Source organism: Microtus ochrogaster, chromosome 1 (genome assembly GCF_000317375.1).
Source record: "Microtus ochrogaster isolate Prairie Vole_2 chromosome 1, MicOch1.0, whole genome shotgun sequence".
NCBI lineage: Eukaryota > Metazoa > Chordata > Mammalia > Rodentia > Cricetidae > Microtus > Microtus ochrogaster.
The window spans coordinates 5,447,088-5,464,946 of record NC_022009.1 but is presented as its reverse complement, the minus strand read 5'-3'; the positions used below and the strand labels follow the sequence as shown (position 1 = coordinate 5,464,946).

Sequence of the window (17,859 nt, the reverse complement as noted above, 5' to 3'; positions counted from 1 at the left end):
AGATGAAACTTTGTGGGACCTCACAGGAGTGTTGATGATATGCCTTGATATCACTTAAGACTTGGCAAACACCTACCATGTAGTCAGACTCTTTCAGGTTAGCCAGCCTTTAAAAGAACAGTGCAATACCTTTAAGTTTTTATATTAGGAGGTTAAATGTAAATGCCCCTCACAGACTTATATATTTGAATGTTGTATTCATATTTGGTGGAAGTGATGTAAAAAGGATTAAAGAGCATGAGGTGTTGGAGGAGGTGTTTCACTTGGACTGTCTTTGATGTTTTAAAAACTCACATATGGCTTAGTCTCTTATTTTCTGTCTCTATTTCCAACTTAAAAGAATAACACATAAACTCTCAGATACCACCCCAGTGCCGTGCCTTTCAGCTTGCTGGTTGCTCCCTGCCACGGTGGTCTGGTACTTACCCTCTGACACTGTAAGCAACCCCCTAATTAAATGTATTCTTTTATAAGTTGTGGTGTCTTTTCACAATATGGGAAAAGTGATGAAGGCAGCATATAACTTTTAGAACGTAAGTTAATGTATAGCTTTAAATTAAATGCTCTCATCCTCTGACCCTGGATAATATATGTGTGTATGTGTATGTTATGATAACCATTTACTAAAGTAGCCAAAACGTTGAAAGCAGACTTATGCAATAAATATCCACTATAAATGTTATGAGCAAAATAGATACAACTAATAATATCCGTCTGCAGTATTGTTTACTATTTTGGATCAGTACAGGTCAGTAAGGCAATTTCTCCCCCTGTAAAACTCTGTTAAAGATGTCTAGAAAGAGTCTCTAACCTTGTCCCCTTGCAATGTTTTCTGTGTTGCTCAGTACACAATGAATAGCCCTTTGTTAGGAATAAGATGGATAGATACAATAGATTCAGACAGGAGACTGCCAGGCATCTAACAGACAGGCTCAAGATACAGGTAGAAGAGAAAATTCAAATTTGAACTAGCTCTTGGTCAAATTAATCCAAGAGGAAGTGCCATGTTTACATTCCTTAAAGCAGCATGGTCATATTTTGGCCCCTCTGAGGTTATCATTAATGTGGGCACTGTCAGAAGAGAGAAGTAGCAGCCTGGAACAAGATAACCACAAGGACTCATTAGAGTGTCCTACATACTCCAGTGCAAACTTCCTCCTAACGTTTTCAGGTGACACGGCCAGCTGGCCACCATGCTTTCAGTAACAAGCATTTGGGGACAGGCTTTATCTTTAAATCATAGCAAGGAGCTTACCTGATGCTTTGTAAAAGATTTTATATCTCTCACTATAAGCTTAAAGTATGGTAATCATCGGGCATACAGAATAGACTACTGGAACTATTAACAGAAAGCACAAACAAGCTGTAGGGAAAGAGATGCATTCGGAACATGCTGCAAGGGTCAACAGTGAAGAATGCCTGCATAAGTGCAATAGCATCGGAACCTGATCTAACACAGAGTGGGAAGAAATATGTGGAGGATGTGAGAGAATCAGTATATGAGAGCGAAATAATTCTTGTCCATGGAAAGCAGTAACCCACCCAATGTGAAAGATGAAAAATAAAGCTATAAAACAGTGAAAAACAGTACAGCAGAATCAAATGGAATAGGATGCCTCAGGAAAGGCCACCACTAAGCGTTAAAAACACCCATGCAGTCTGGGAGCAGTAGCACATGGCTTCAATTCCAGCCTAGTATGTGCAGCAGGTCAGGCCAGCGTGCAAACATAAATTATTTCCTACAAACTTGGTGTTTCTGTGGAACTCCTAACAGTGGGAGTGGGTGTTTCTGACTCTCTTGCCTGCTCTTGGGAGCCTTTTCCTCTCCCAGCAACCAGTATGAGGTTTTATGCCTAGGCTTATTGTAATTTTTAAGCTGTGTTTGTTTCATATCCTTAGGAGGCCTGCACTTCTCTGAAGGAGAACTAGGGAGGAATGAACCTGGGGAAGAGGAGAATGTACCCTGTGTATGGGAGGGTGAGGTTTGGAAGGAGACACTGAGGTCTGGATGTATTATATAAGAGGAAAATAAAAAATAAACAACAAATCCCACTTAGGCATTTATTTCATATGCAGCTTTTGGACTTTAAAGTCTGTCATGCATTTTTAATTTACAAAACACATGCATGACTCTTAAACTTGGAGATTCCTGGTACTCTTGAATATTTAAATATGAAGATCCCACAATTCCGAGCTAACTTATCCCAAATCTTCTTCAGAAAACCTTATGCAGATTGCTGACTAGTTTTCTTCTTATACTTTTAATAAGTGGTGAAATTTGTTGGTATTTAATACTTGAAAATAGAAATATTGGCCCCATAGATATGTCATAAGTAAAGTACAGACAACAATTTAGGCAATGTTGGCACAACATTCTAACAATTAATAAATATCCTAACTTTTAAACATAAAGTCTTTCAGGGTCATCTCTACTACTATGTCTTTATATTCTGGTTGTGATGAGATATTGTTAAATATTTATAAATTATTTAATATTTTAGAAATATTTAAAATATTATGCCACTCACAGTATAGCACCATCAGATTCCGTAAGGCTAAAAATGTGTTTTTTTTTAATTAGGTTGTATGGCTTCAGTGAGTTTCAGCTATTTAAGGAGACAAAGAGTGTATGAATTTATTTAAATAGATTATAGCAGCTAAGTAGGAAGTATCATGGCATCAGTTCCCACAACATGAAATAGTGATAGTGTGCTGTTGCCAGATAAAATGGATTGCCAGGAGGAAAAGGTTAGTAAGATGTCTTAGCAGGAGAGAAATAGTTTGAGAGCTATTCGTTCTAGGCTGCTTTATATGCTTTAGTTCAGTTTGTGTCCTGAACTCTCTTTCACCAGAGTTTATGTAGCAACCCTCCTCAGACAATAGGGACATAGTTTCCTTAGGAGTAGAGGGATATTTGTTTTCTGGCCACAATCATGAAGATGATATCTAACTGAAGGAACAGAAGAGTTTCATTTGGAGCTTTTGTTAAACTCAGAACAAAGCTCAGTATTCCTTGGCTATGTCATAAAAGTACTGGATGCAAAGAATACATTTAGGGTGCCCCATCTTGTCTCCATAAAAGTAGAGGAGAAAGGTAGCCTAGAAAAGCAGGAAGCTGGTATTTACATTGGAGACCTCATTAATAATGTCTTTACCTTGTGCCCCAGAAGACCCTTGCCTCAGGCACTCATGAAAGTATAATCAGCTACATGTTAGTCAACAGGTAGATAAAATGTCAGAGTGCTCACAGCTTACGAATGTTAAAATAAGTAAAAGTGGTTTACCGAAGTAAAGGAGAAAGCCAAACCCCTTATACAGTGGATGAAATTTCTGATTAAAGACATAAAATAGATAACTGCAGAACAGCATACAGGGGAATACTGAATAAGATGCTGAGTTTTAGAAGGGATGAAGGATTAATTTGAAAGATGGTTTGTTAAATAGTGTTGAACTATTACCGATGATGCCTTAGACCTAATGAATCAAGATCTACTGGACGCTGTAGACAGAGAAATTGTAGTGTTGTGACTTCAGACTTACTGATGCGTTCTCCACACTAACACATTGCTTCCTGTGTTATAAAAAGCAATTTCATTCATTATGCCTCCAAGCTGCTGTGGAGAAGGAAGGGGCATAGTCTACACAGGACACGAGGTTCTGGATTTTGGTGCTCTCATGCTCCAATATGTTTGTCTTTTGGAGAATCATGAGGGTATTTAATCAGTTTTCTAAGAATGTGATCACCTGATACGTTTACTTATCTCCAGCCCTGACTGTGTTGCTCACAGGGTAATAGAGGTCATACAACTTGAAAGGTTAGGGTTTGATTAAAATTTAGGCTTAATTCAAAAAGAAATTGGATTTGGAAGCATTAACTTAATATGTTTTCATATGTGCAGACACTGTTCACAAATGAAACAAATCTTTTCAAATACTCATTAAACATTTGCAAGAATTCTTATTCTAGAAATATCTTCTTCAATCTATTTCACTTACATAAATTGTTGTATTTCATTACATTTTTTTCATTATGTGTCTATGAGGTTTATTATTTATTACATTTAGACCCAAGAAAATATTTGGAGAAGAGTGGCAAACATGCTGCCAATTTATTCTGCAAACAAAATTTACCTGTGTTAGAATTAGAAATTACATGATTAAAAATGATGACAGTGAATTCCTTTACTTTCAATTTTATCGAACTCATCAGCATGAATCTTGGACAGAAAAGTTTAGCAAAAGATCTCAAAAACCTGGTGTGAATTATGAAGGCTTCCAAATGTCAGGAGGAAATCCAATCCCCAGGTAAATTCCACCAAGCATCATTTCTCTTCCACCACCCATCTTCTCCAAACAATAGACCTAGGATTACAAAATCAGAATGGTGTTTGATATGGTAATTGCAATGTCTCTTGAAATGGGTAGTTCTCACACTAATAGTCCTATTAATAAAATTCAGGACAGGATTTTGTAATTTTAGGTATGTCACACATGAAAGAAAAATGTTTTCTTGGCAGTGTTATTTACTGGAAAGGTCTGCACTAACCTAATTCCTAGACAGAAGTCTTAATAAAAGGCCTTCAAAATAGACAAACAGACAAACAATGATTTTAACGTGGGTTGTTTAAGTGCCATGGTCTGTTTTTGCTGAGTTTAATTTGCCCTGATAGAATCCCAGAGGATCAACAGCCATCAAACCACCCTGAGTCAGTGGCTTCTTACATCCCCTCAAAAAGAAAGGGAAGATAATGTAGATTTATTAGAAGAAAATGAGAACTGAGAACTCCCAGGAGTGAGAGGGACTTCAAGGAAGGATTAACTCCCAAGTTGCCAGGTGTTTTGTTTTTTTTGTTGTTGTTGTTGTTGTTTTGTTTTGTTTTGTTTTTGATCTTATATGGAGAGAATTCAGTGGAGACTTAGGTCATCTTTATTGTAACTTGTCATTTGAGCATGTGACTGAACTAATAAAGAGTCTACACCCTAAACATTCTCATCAACCAAACCTGAGAGTTCACTTCTTTGTAGGTGAAATTATGTGTTCCCTGATCGATCCATAACTTGCCCTTGCTCTCTGCAGGGAGCTATCTCTCCTTTCAATGTCAAGTCTTTCTATTGCTTCTTAGATAAAAGAAACAAAGGGAGAGTTACTTTTGGATCAGGTAAGCCTTCTCTTAATGAAGCTGATTATATTCAATTCATTATAAATCAAAAGTAGACTCTCAAGAGGTATTAGCGGAATGCTACTTGACTGTTTCCAGAATCCCACAGGTGCATAGAATGGCAACCAGATTTTTTTTTCTCCTATGTCCTGAACCTGATCTTGCTGCCTTCAGGTTCTCTGCTCAATCCATCTGATTCTGAAAATCCCAGATATTCTATGATCTACTTTGACCTGAGGCACTGGAAGCCACATCCAAATAAAATCTGTATATCACCAATCTTATTGAAGTCTTGCTTTTTATTAAATATTCTACGAGAAGATTCATTCAGAGATAAAGCCAATTTGCAAGCCCTTTGCCCTAGAGAAAGTTTAGAATGAAAACACACACATGAAGAACTTAGCTGATGTTTAGTTTAGTAAGTATATAAAAAAGTTTGCATATTGAAAGTACTAAACCCCAAATTACATAAAACATGATATTAGGTCTTGTTAAGTACATTTAAGACTGTAAAATGAATAACTTTATTATGTGAGACTATGCTTACTTTCTTTGTTATTAGTTGTATAAAATCTATCCAGTACTGAGCAACTCTATGAAGTAAAATTTGTAATGTTTTCCACAAACATTGAAGGCTATTAGCACATACATCTATGTATATTTTGTTGTTGTTTGCCTGCCTTTTCCATAAAAGTTTTCCAAGCCCTGACTTAAGGATAAAATAACGTTATTGGCAATCATAAACGGTTAAGTTTATTGATTAAACTGATCGACAGGTTCTTAAAATCACTGCTCACAGGAGTGTGGGATTCTTTCGCCGAAGGTTAAATGGCTAGCAGATGCTCCTGCTGAGTCGGGCAAAGATTCCAGATTGGCATCCAGTGTTCTCTTCTCTAGTCAGTTCCTGAGTACTCTGAACCCTAGCTCTGCCCTGAGGGCCAAATCTGCAGCTGTCAACTCAGAGCTGCATGCACTCTTTACTACAAAAGTAAACCATAGAAAGAATATTACATAGAAACAAACTTGCAGATATGAAAGGGTTTACCCGCATGCACTTAATGTGATTCTTTTCACATATTTAAATCATCTGATAACTTCTGAGTGACACAGAAGAGGAAGTAGAAACAAATTAAAGCATATATATTTATACATTTAATACTGGGAGCTAACCATCAGCAGGTTCTCCAGTCCAGGGGATATTATGCTATCTGATTTAAAATCCTCAGGTTCCCAAGCAAACCTGGCAACCGTTGCTTCTATGGGTCGGTCAATAACACTGTTACATGGGAAATCATGATTTCCCCTTTGAATGAGCAGTTGCCCTAATAAAAACTTCTAAACAGACTCAGAAGGAAGCTTCAGGACATTTTATTAGTGCTTGAAAGAATACACAACAGGCCAGGAAAAGCTATAAGCTTTTGGCATCTGCTTGGAAGCAGGAGATGGAGTCGAGGTAGATAGAAACCATGCTATTTTAGCTACGGTCCAAAAAACCTGGTGGGTTCACCCATGGAGGTTCGCAAACAGCTGAATCACGATAGGAGGGGGTTTAGGGAATGAGTGAGAAGGCCCAGAGTGTAAGGGATAAGGTGTCCACACTTGGCTAAATTGTCTAACATAAAACAAAGGAGGAATAGGAACAATTACATTGTTTTAGAACTCAGAAAAGCAGAGAGGTTTAGCAATGATGCATGATGTAAGTTCTGTAAGCAGCTATACCTGTGGCATTTCAGTATGTCATGTCTTCAATAGAGGCTAGATTTGTTATATTGTGTTAAGCAGGAAGCCTAAGGATGTACATTTGTGATGCTCTTTTTCCTAATGTTACCAGAGAAGTGGAAGGTGGTGTCCAAAAGTGACGCAAGAGATGGGTCCATCATCAGTGGCCCCCAAGGCTTCTAATCCATGCATAACTAGTACCATATAATGAGTCACATCGTTTAAAATAACATTTGTTGGCTAGTTTCATAAGATGTAAAGGAAAATTCCTCATAGAAAATTCAGATGCCATGGATTTATGCAAAATAAAAAGTTCCTTAAAACTGTAGTGGTCTCTATAACTTTAAGGTTAAGTGTATATGTTTTAATTAATGAATGAAACATATTTCCAAGAATACCAATACTTCTGACATCACCATGATATTTCACACTCATCAATATTTCTAAGTTGTTGAGCTCATGAAACAGTAATAGGAATAATGTAGAACAATGCTGAAGCATCTAAAAATTACCCTAAATTAATCTCTTAAACTCTACATGGGATAGAAATATCTACATCGCACTTGAAGACATTGGAATCTTTTTGTTGTTGTTGTGTTTTTGTTTGTTTGTTTCTTGAGACAGGGTTTCTCTCTGGCTTTGGAGCCTGTCCTGGAACTAGCTCTTGTAGACCAGGCTGATCTCGAACTCACAGAGATCCGCCTGCCTCTGCCTCCATAGTGCTGGGATTAAAGATGTGTGCCATCACCACCCAGCCTGGAATCATTTTTTAATTCAGGATCCTGAGTTTGTCAAATACCTTGGAATATAAAAATCCAAGTGTCTCTTGACGTCTCGGAAACATACATGTAATCAAGGCACCTGCATAGCTGTGAATAAGTTAACAGGATTGGTTCATTTTAAACATTTTCAAATGTCTATTCCTTTGAATTACACTCTAAAAGCAGAAGGAAATATGCAAATAATGTACTTTATTAGTATCTTCCAGTTATCAGAAGGGGCTGAACTAGAGGCACTGTGTTTTCTGAACCCACCTCCTGTTTTAGTCCCTTGATGTTAAATGCCTGGTTCATGAATAAACTTCCCCCACATACTAGACATGTTCTTTTTTTTTTTTTTTTTTTTTTTTTTTGGTTTTTCGAGACAGGGTTTCTCTGTGGTTTTGGAGCCTGTCCTGGAACTAGCTCTGTAGACCAGGCTGGTCTCGAACTCACAGAGATCAGCCTGCCTCTGCCTCCCGAGTGCTGGGATTAAAGGTGTGCGCCACCACCGCCCGGCTTCTAGACATGTTCTTTGATAAGAATTCTCCCCTTACATTTCTTTAATCCCTACCAATGACTCTCACTCAGTTTCTGTGTTCAGTACCGCGCTTGAATCTATGTTTATACATCTTGTTTAATGAAAGTTTTGGTTTCTCTTCTTTTTTTTTTCTCCTCTCCTCTTCTTGATTTCTTATTCTCCCTAGGAAAGCTCTTCACCCCTCATTTCTTGATCCACATGTTGTGGGTCGCCTGATCCTTAAGCACCATATTCAGGGTGCACTTGCTGCTGCCTCCCATTGTGCTTTGGATCTGACTTCCTCTGTATGTTGCACACTGGGCCAGTTCTCAGTGTTTGCTTACACTTTGCATTCCTTGCTGAGTCCTTGATTTGTGTGATCATCTCTGAGAATTAAGGCTTTGATTTTTATATTTTTATTAGAAGTTTGTGATCTGATTATTTGGTTCCTTTCATTGCTGTCAAAAATTTATTTTATGAGACACTGATGATATTTCAGAATATAGAGTTCTACCAATTTTACAAATTCTATGAGGAATACAAAATAATTTTGAAACACCAGCAGTGTCATGTAGGGTAATATCTATGATGAAAATCATTTGTTTTCTGTAGTATGAAGTTTATCCTGAGTTATGACGCAGGTCAAATAAGACAAATGAACCCTACAGCTGATCCTCCGTCGCATTGATGGTGTTCATCACTTAAGGAGCCACAGGCAACACTGTGTGCTTCTGAGTGGATAGGAAAATACCTTCCCCATTCTTTTTTTCTAGACAGTTTTAAATTTCATAATTACATAAACAGTGCTGTGAATTATATATAATTGTATATAAGGCATTATGGATGCATACATACATTTGTACAGAGTCACCATAATTGGAATGATTCATACCTACAGTTTTAGTTTGTATAAATATTCTATAAACTCTCTGAGATTGGGAATCACCTTATGTCATCATGAAGTATGCCAATTTAGTGGTGAACTTGTAGCATACAAAACAATATAGTGGTGGAGGGACTGATCAATTATTGAAAATACACATGAAAGTAAACTTATTTCTTGCTATCTTTCTCCAAATGTACATTTGAGAATTTACCTCCATACCTCTCACAACTATTGGTTCTCTATTAAAAGAAATAGCTATATTTTTCAATGTTAAAATTTTGTGATTTCACCGTTTCCTATGTAGTAATGTCACAATAATAATAATAATAAATAATTTTGCATGTCAGGAAAGAGCCTCCATATAAATAAATCAGGAAACTAGTTCAATTATTTCCAGAGTAGAGATGGTTAAGTAAAATATTGTCAAGAAAGAAATCTAATCCAAGAATCCATCTATGTATTACCAGCTTTATGATTTCAGGCAAACTGCAATGCTCCTTAATAATGGATAATAATGATATCTAATCTATGAATTCGTGTTATCTAATCAACACAATTACTTTTATGAACATTAAGCATGTGTTTGCTTCAAAAAACTGATAGCATTTTCTTCTCTTATTCTCATAAATACCAAAAAGTTCACAATGGTTATGGTTATGTAGTTATGACTCTGTCAGAGTAAAAGCTAAGTTAAAGAATACTGAAGAATAGATGCAAGAGACAGTGGAATTAATCCTGTTGCTTTTATTTTCTTATGTTTAACTGCAAAGTACACACACATACACACACACATAGACATGTGTGTGTGTGTGTATGTGTGTGTGTATCATTGTTTATTCTATGGCCATCTTGCTAATAGTACTGAAACATGTCTGTTTTCGTCAGAATAAGAATAGCCCCATAGGCTCATTTATTTGAATGCTTGGTCATTAGGGAGTGGTGTTGCTTAACAGGGATTAGGAGGTGTGGCCTTGTTGTCAGAAGTATGTCACTGGGAGTGGACATTGGGGTTTCAAATCTAAAGCCAGCCCCAATGTCTCTCTCTTTCGGCTGCCTTCAGATTCAGATTGAGAAATCTCTGGACCATGTCTGCCTATATGCCACCATCCTTTCCACCATGATGACAATGGACTAAACCTCTGAAACTCAAAGCATGCCCCAAGTAAATGTTTTCCTTTATAACAGATGAAGTGGTCTTGGTGTATCTTCACAGCAACAGAACACAGACTAAAACAATATCTTATCTCATGCTGTTTAATATACGTCACATATTACATTAAATATATCACATAAAGTAGTTCGTATAATGCGTCCTATATGTACAACTATGAAAATGACCAGATGAGGAGCAAAGATGAACCTTATGGAACAGAAACAATATTTGATGGGATTTGGAATGTACTAGGAATAGAAAAATAATTTGAGGACCAAAGAGAAGGGTAGCTCTTATTCTCTAAGACTAAGATGTTTGGGAAGATAATGGGAAAAATATGCAAATAGTAGTTTTAACATTCAGAAATGTTTGCTTCATTAACCTTTTCTGCATATGAAGAAACTGAAGGACATTTTTTGAGAATATAGGCAAGGACTGTGTGAGGGGTCTGAGGAAAGTTTCTTCAGAGTTGGGGCTTAACCTGAAACACAGAGAACATATTTACCTGGAGGAGGAGGAGCTTGTGGAACTGCATTAAAGTTACGGTCAACTTACTGAAAATTAATACAAGGCAAGGCGATAGGAAGAATGTGATGAAAGTAAGACATTGGATATGTGGGATCTTAAGGTTCAGGTGGGACCTTGTGAGCATTGCAATGGTAGAAAGAGCTTCCAAGTCCTATACAGAAGCATTATGAGAGAACAAGGAGCTGGAGAAAATTGGATTCGACATTGGTGGAGTGAAACCACATGACTCAGTAGTCCGAATCATGTCTATAAATGAGGAATAAAAATATTCAAAAAGAAGTTGATAGAATGAACAGATATTAGATGTTGCATAATAGGTAGAGGAGAAACTGCATGTGCACAGAAGAAATGCATAGCCAGTCTGGTATGTGAAATAGGGCATTTCAGTAAAGCATAGCCAACCAATATGCAGAAATATTATAGAAATGTATTTTGTTCAGTTATTTCATTCAATTTGATTTTAGTCATCAATACATATTTCTCATTGCAGCTGACTACTTTTGTGGTTGATTTTGTTTGTTTTTATTTTTGTTTAGTTTTTTTTTTTTTCTTTTTGGAGGACAAGGAGACTCAGAGTCTTTCTATGTAGTCAGACTGTCCTGAACTCTTTAAGGGCTGGAAGGTAAAGGCACAGGTTTTGATACCTAGTCTGTTGGGGTTTGTTGTTGTTTGCTTGTTTGTTTTTATTAAATATACCTCACAAGTACCATACGCAGGAACAGTTGGTGAGTGTTTTAAGCTAAAGCAAAATTTATCATTCGTATTCATCTTCCTTTCTCATTCCTTAATTGTAAATATTATTATATATAATAAAGAAATGCAAGCATTGATGGGCACACATGTAAGTAAATCTTTTGAATATGCACATGCATAAGAGAGATCTACATACAGAGAAGTCTGGTTTGTTTTCAATTTCTGTTTTCATTATCTCATTACTTTCTTCTTCTCTTGCCGTGTTTTATTCCATCTACATATTTGTACTGGCTATTGATGTTAATAATATATTTGTGTTTTAGGCTACTAAGACTGCATTATGATTATTACAGTCTTATTTCCTTAAAGATACATTTTTATTGATAATCCAATACCTCATCAAAGTATAAATTTGTATATAAGTTGTACCATTCTGAATCTTCTGAATATCAAATTCATGCTTGTGTTCCTGGAAAGGGAACTAGATTATTATTGAAGTTAAAAATAGAGTGAAGAAAGACACTGTCCATATTTGCATACATCTGCATGTTGTAGTCTTGTCTCACCTAGTGTGATATCTGTGGGACCCTTTGCAGAAATCAAGAAGGTAGACTCCTGCTGAAGTGTTCTTTTTCTAGCCTCAGACACAGTCTGTGTGAAATGGGGGATTTGGAAGGCCTGGGTTTTAAAGTCTAGTCTGTTACTGACTTTCTCCTGCCACTGAGCATAGCCCTTGAAAATATGTGGTTTGAAAGCATCATATTTCAGAGCAAAACTTTATTCTTACACTGTTTCTGACAAAATGTAAGCAGATGTCTTGTCAAGCAAGATAGGGATCCCATGTCAGACAAATGTATGACTATATCTAAAATCCTACTTGTGAATCAGTGAGTTATATTGGGGTTACTTACAAGAATATGAGTTAAGGGTCACTTCCAGGACCAGAAATGGCTCAATCACGGCTGCGCCAAAAACATACAACGTCAGGTGACATTCACTAAAGCTAAAAACCTGGGATACATTGAACAGCCTCCAGAAAGATCATCAGGTTAGGACAATGTCCTTTTTGCCTGTTTCATTTGGTCTGAGCCTCTTCTAGGGAGTTGGCTGGTCTTTGTTTCTTCTAGGCCCTTTGGTGAGTTTCTGTTTCCTTCAGCTGCAGAAAGCAGCCTGTCTGAGCTTCTTTTAAAAAGTCAGCTTCTGTTTTTCCTGATACTACTGGGATGCAAGGAAGCAGAGGCTTGGGTGCTTTCAAGATTCAGCCTCACCTGTGATCCACTGCCAAGGCCGAGGAAGCCATTGCTGCTAGACGTGTAATAGTTGTTAATATTGCTCTACAAGAGGTGCTGAAGACCGCTGACATCCATGATGACCTAGCATATGGCACCTGTGAAGATGCCAAAGCCTTAGACAGGAGTCAGACCCATCTTTGTTTGCTCACATCAAATTGTGATGAGCCTAGGAATGGCAAGTTTGTGGAGGCGCTTTGTGCTGAGCAACAAATCAACCTAATTAAGGTTGATGGCAACTAGAAACTAGGGCTTTTCTCAAATTGATCTAGAGGGGTAGCCATGGGAAGTGGTTGGTTGCAGTTGTATAGTAGTTAACTATGGCAAGGAATTCCAGGCCAAGGATGTCATTGAAGAGCACTTCAAATACAAGAAATGAATAAATAAAACCTTTGGCTCATAGGGGGAAAAAAAGCTTACCTGGTAGTGACCCTCATATATTATTTAAATCACTGCTTGGTCTATTAGCTCTAGATCTTCATTGGTTAGGTCTTATATCTTTGGTTTTTTTTTTTTTGGTTTTTCGAGACAGGGTTTCTCTGTGGTTTTGGAGCCTGTCCTGGAACTAGCTCTATAGACCAGGCTGGTCTCGAACTCACAGAGATCCGCCTGCCTCTGCCTCCCGAGTGCTGGGATTAAAGGCGTGCGCCACCACTGCCCGGCTTAAATCTTAATTAAAACCATTTCTATTAATCTGTGTATTGCCACAAGGCTATACCTTCCCTGCAAAGTTTCAGTAAGTCTGTCTCTGGCTGGGCTCCGTTGCTTCTCCTTGACTCTGCCTTCTTTCTCCCAGCATTCAGTTTAGTTTTCCCCACCTATATCTGTTCTACCCTATTACAGGCCCAAAACAGCTTCTTTATTAACCAATGGTACTCACAGCTTTAGAGGGGAAACCCACATCACCTCCCCTTTTCTGTCTAAGTGAAAAGGAAGGTTTTAGTTTTAATATAGTTAACTTTAATGCTTATACATTCTTGGCTGGAGGGGCTTAGTGAATATAGTCAAACTTAGGGACTTCAGGAATCTGAGTTCTTTGTTTTCTTGTCTTAATTATCTTCTCTATAGGATGTAGTGTTTCACCTCTTTTTAAAACAACCTTATTTTACCTCCATGTAAACATCTTGTTTTAGAACTCCCTGTTGTTTCACTCCCTTTTACATTCTGTCTTATTCAAGTTCCTCCAAGGTGGAAGGAAGTAGAAAATTTATTTGATGAGGCAGGTGAGAGGCCAATGGGAAAAAGAGCTTGCCCAGTCAGTCTGATGACCTGTGTTTGTTCCTGAGTTCCCATGTACTTACACACACACACACACACACACACACACACACACACACACACACACACACACAATGAATAAAATAAAAAGATGATCATTTTTTTTTCAAAAGAAAATTGCAATGTCCAGATCATGGGACTTTCCAAAAGCCACCATGAGGTTCGCACTTGTAAATAAAAGCAAAGAGCCTTCATTCAAGCTTAAGCTTGGATTCTCCATCATAAGCAGCAGTTGAGACTAGAAAGTGCCCAACCCAGTTGCAGTAGGGTTTTTTATCATAGTAGAGGTTCAGATGAGGGGATTTTCATGATTCAGGACCTTAATTGGCTGACATTTATCTAGGGGTCTTTTCAAAATGGGAATATGTGACTTGGTGGCATTTATTGACCTTCTGTCATCTTATTTAATGTTTAGAATGTTGGGTACTTTCCTTTAGATGCTGGCCCTCCCTGATGGTATCAGTTTATGGCTTTCCCTGGAACCCAGTGTTGCCTGCCAGTAAACGTTAACTCAGGCCTGCTTTTTAGCTGGTTTTTATTAAGTGTCATGGCAACTGTGTGGCCAAGTTGTTATGGACCCATGTGGCCAAGCTGTCTGAGTCCCACAAAAAATAAGCTTAAATATTTTGTCTTCTTTCAAAAAAAGTTACTTTAGCTTTATGATAGTGACATAGAAAGGAATCATGATGCCTAACTGGATTCAAGGATACATAGTTGTAATTATTAGTGTAAATTAGAAGTGAAAAATTATATAGACCAAGTTCTCTGTCTTATTTGAAAATCAAATGAGGAATATTTTCAGTTTTTAAATAGATATTCATATATACATAAAGGGAAAGAAAACGATATGCTTGCCTCCTTGGCTTCCGTTCTGTGGGAGTCAGCAAGTCCGACATTATTATAAGCAATGGTGCAGTGAAACAGCGAAACCACTGAACTGGAAAACACCATGGGCAGAAAGAAAGGGTTATTTGAGGACCAAACTGCCATGGCTGTTTGTTGGAGAGCAGAGAGAACAGAACACGGCAGGAAAGCAAATGAATCTTATGACAGTCAGTCAGTGGTGGTGGGGGATAGGGAGTGGAAAGATGGGAAATGGCTTTCTGATAAACAGAAACATACTCTTGAGCTTCTGTTTACCCAACAGCAATACTTTTACCTTAGCAGAGTCCTGTTTAGGACACTATCATTTTGGGGGCTGTCATAGAACTAACAGTTTGTCAAGCTGGCCAGCCTGATAAGTGTTTTGTAGCAAGCTTGTCTAGATTCCACAGGACAGTAGACTGCTGATTCATGTTCTGGTTTCCATTGAAATATTGGGGAGACAACCATGTTCTTCTGGACACTCAAAGCCTTCATCTTCATCTCGGTGAAGATTATTCCCCCACGGTTGAAGTCTGTGTCTCTTGGTATCTGCTGGTTAAAAATTAATACCATTCAGAAACAATTTCTAAGTTCTGATATCTGGCCAAACATACCCCAACCTAGCCACACTGAATAAAAAAACTAATCACTTCACCTTTCCCAATCTCTTTAAGGGCTTCTTCATCCAAATATCTAAGGAGTTCTTTGTGAATGAGAAAACAGAACACTCAAGAAAAGATAAAAAATACAAAGTAAAAAATGAGAAAAGATGATTTACTCTGAAGCAAACTATGAGCAACATTGCTCAGAAACACGGATTTAGCTTGTTCTGAATTCACTTTCTAAACTGATAACAGTTCATTGTTTTAGCAGAAACACAGAGAAAATCATAAATTAAGGTACTTCTCATATACATCAGTGGACACCTTAAGTGGTAAGATTAAAACAAAGAGGGAAAGCTCGGTTGCAGGGCTCAGAGGCATCTGACAGCATAGCCTTTGTTTGGTGGCAGCTAAGTCTGCACATAGAATGTCCCTTTCAGGAACTTTCTCTTATGTCTTTATAAATGTAAATAGATTCATCAGCAAAATTATGACTGACTATAATGCCTGGGTTAAAAAATAAAAAAAAAATCTCAGTTCTTTGAAGCTTTTAATAAGCAAGCAATTCATTAATAATTAACACATTTTAAGATGAAAATGATATAAAAATTAGCAACATTCTGTGGTATGAAACAACCCTCTGGTCTCTTTGATATTTTCTGTTTGTTATCATGGAGTCAGACTTGATCAATGGGAGGTATAATCAATTCAAGCCAGCACAGTTCTTTTGGTACATTCTACCTTTTCTCTCTTTTCCCTGTTTGTATCCTAAGAGCCTCATAAGACTAAGAAACAAAACAAACAAAAAGCTCCTAGCACCTCCATTTCTGAAACTGCTAGGTTTACTCACAACTCTGTAATATATTCTGAGAAAATTCTTTGAGATGTATTATTTAGTCTTGGAAATTTTCTTGCACAAAATTACTTAGGTGTACAAATTCTAAAGAGTTCTCAAATTCAAATGTACCCATAAGTACTACAAAATAAAGAGCCTGGGTCTGAGAGCTGGTCCAGAGGGGGATGAGAAACAAGCACACATTCTTCCTCTAAGACTTCTAAACCAGAACCTGAGGGCTCCACCTTTATGATCTCAGAGGCAATGCTTCTGAGACTTAGCTTTCATATGAATTTGCTAAAATATATTCTATTGGTAGCAGCAGCTTTTATCATTATTATTAAAATCATCATTTTAGATATCAGAATTACATTCAGTATTGAAAAGAAAGGGACCACCACTCCAACTGAGGTGTCTGAGGAGGGCAAACTTTACTTTTGATCAAGAGGGTGTGCTTTGGAGATGAACACACAGAGACAGAATGTGAATTTGGTTTTGATTCTAACTCAGGTGGCAGCTATACCTTTTCCCCATTGGCTGGAGTCTGACCTCACAACCTTATACAGTTGACTAGTCTGATTAAACATGCAGTTACTAGACTATGGTAGAGGCCACTACTCCAGACTAACAAATTCTAGAACAGGGCAGTGGGCCTTTGTGTAAACAAAGGTTTACTGGGTGAGGAAGAATGAAACGTTTGCATAGAAGTCTCCCAAGGTGGAGAAAATAAAATTTTAATTTCCTGTCATAAACACAAGGTTTATAGTATTGACATGAAAAGTACATTTTGATATTTTTATGTAGATTATGGCATCTATATTGAACATGTTAAATGAGGAAATGTAAAGTTCATTTGACTGGAACACAGTGAATGAATGAATGAATGAATGAATGAATGAATGAATAAATGAATAAAATAAGGAGGACTTGACTGCTCCTAGTGGGAGGAGGTGTATTGTAGGTAGGAGGGAGAGCAAAGCCAGGGGCAGAGGCAGAAACATCTGGGAGAGTCCAGAGTGAGCATGGACCAGACTGAGATAGGCCATGTCAGGAAAGAGCGAAGAAGCAACCAGAGGGGAGGATCCGGCCAAGAGTGGCTTGCTTGGATCACGAGACTGGCAGAGTTGTATGGGGGCAAAGGAAATGGGGGAAGGAAGCCCAGTCAAATACCTGGGCTGGAGAGTTCAGAGTAGGGGACAAGGTTTGCCAGTCAGGCTGACCCTGCAACAGGTAGGAATCAAGGGATGTTGGGAGAACCTGGTTCTGTTTTGATACGTTAATAGGCACCTGAGCTTTGTGCCAGATTTGAAACCTAACAGATAAAAAGTGAAGGGAGGACCAATCAGGATCCTCTCTTTTTATTGAAGATGGTAGAATTCAGGCATTATGCTGGTCTGACACCTGGCTGGATGAATTCAAGCAGTACCCCGGTCAGCCCAAGGTCCTACGATTGCCACTTGTGTAATCTGTATCCAGGTGCAAAAGCTCCCCTTAAGATACAAGCTCCACCCATTCCTGCTCTCCATTCCTACTGTTGTTCTGAAGAGGTAACCAGTTTTTGCTTCTCTCTCTCTC

At 37.9% G+C, this 17,859-nt stretch overlaps 1 protein-coding gene and 1 pseudogene across 4 annotated transcripts in view; both read left to right on the top strand.

Moving 5' to 3' along the window:
* Mdga2 (MAM domain containing glycosylphosphatidylinositol anchor 2) overlaps positions 1 to 17,859 on the top strand; it is a 733,616-nt gene that overhangs the window by 416,958 nt on the left and 298,799 nt on the right. The gene's annotated exons all lie outside the window — the stretch shown is intronic.
* LOC101991680 lies at positions 1,391 to 13,084 on the top strand (annotated as a pseudogene).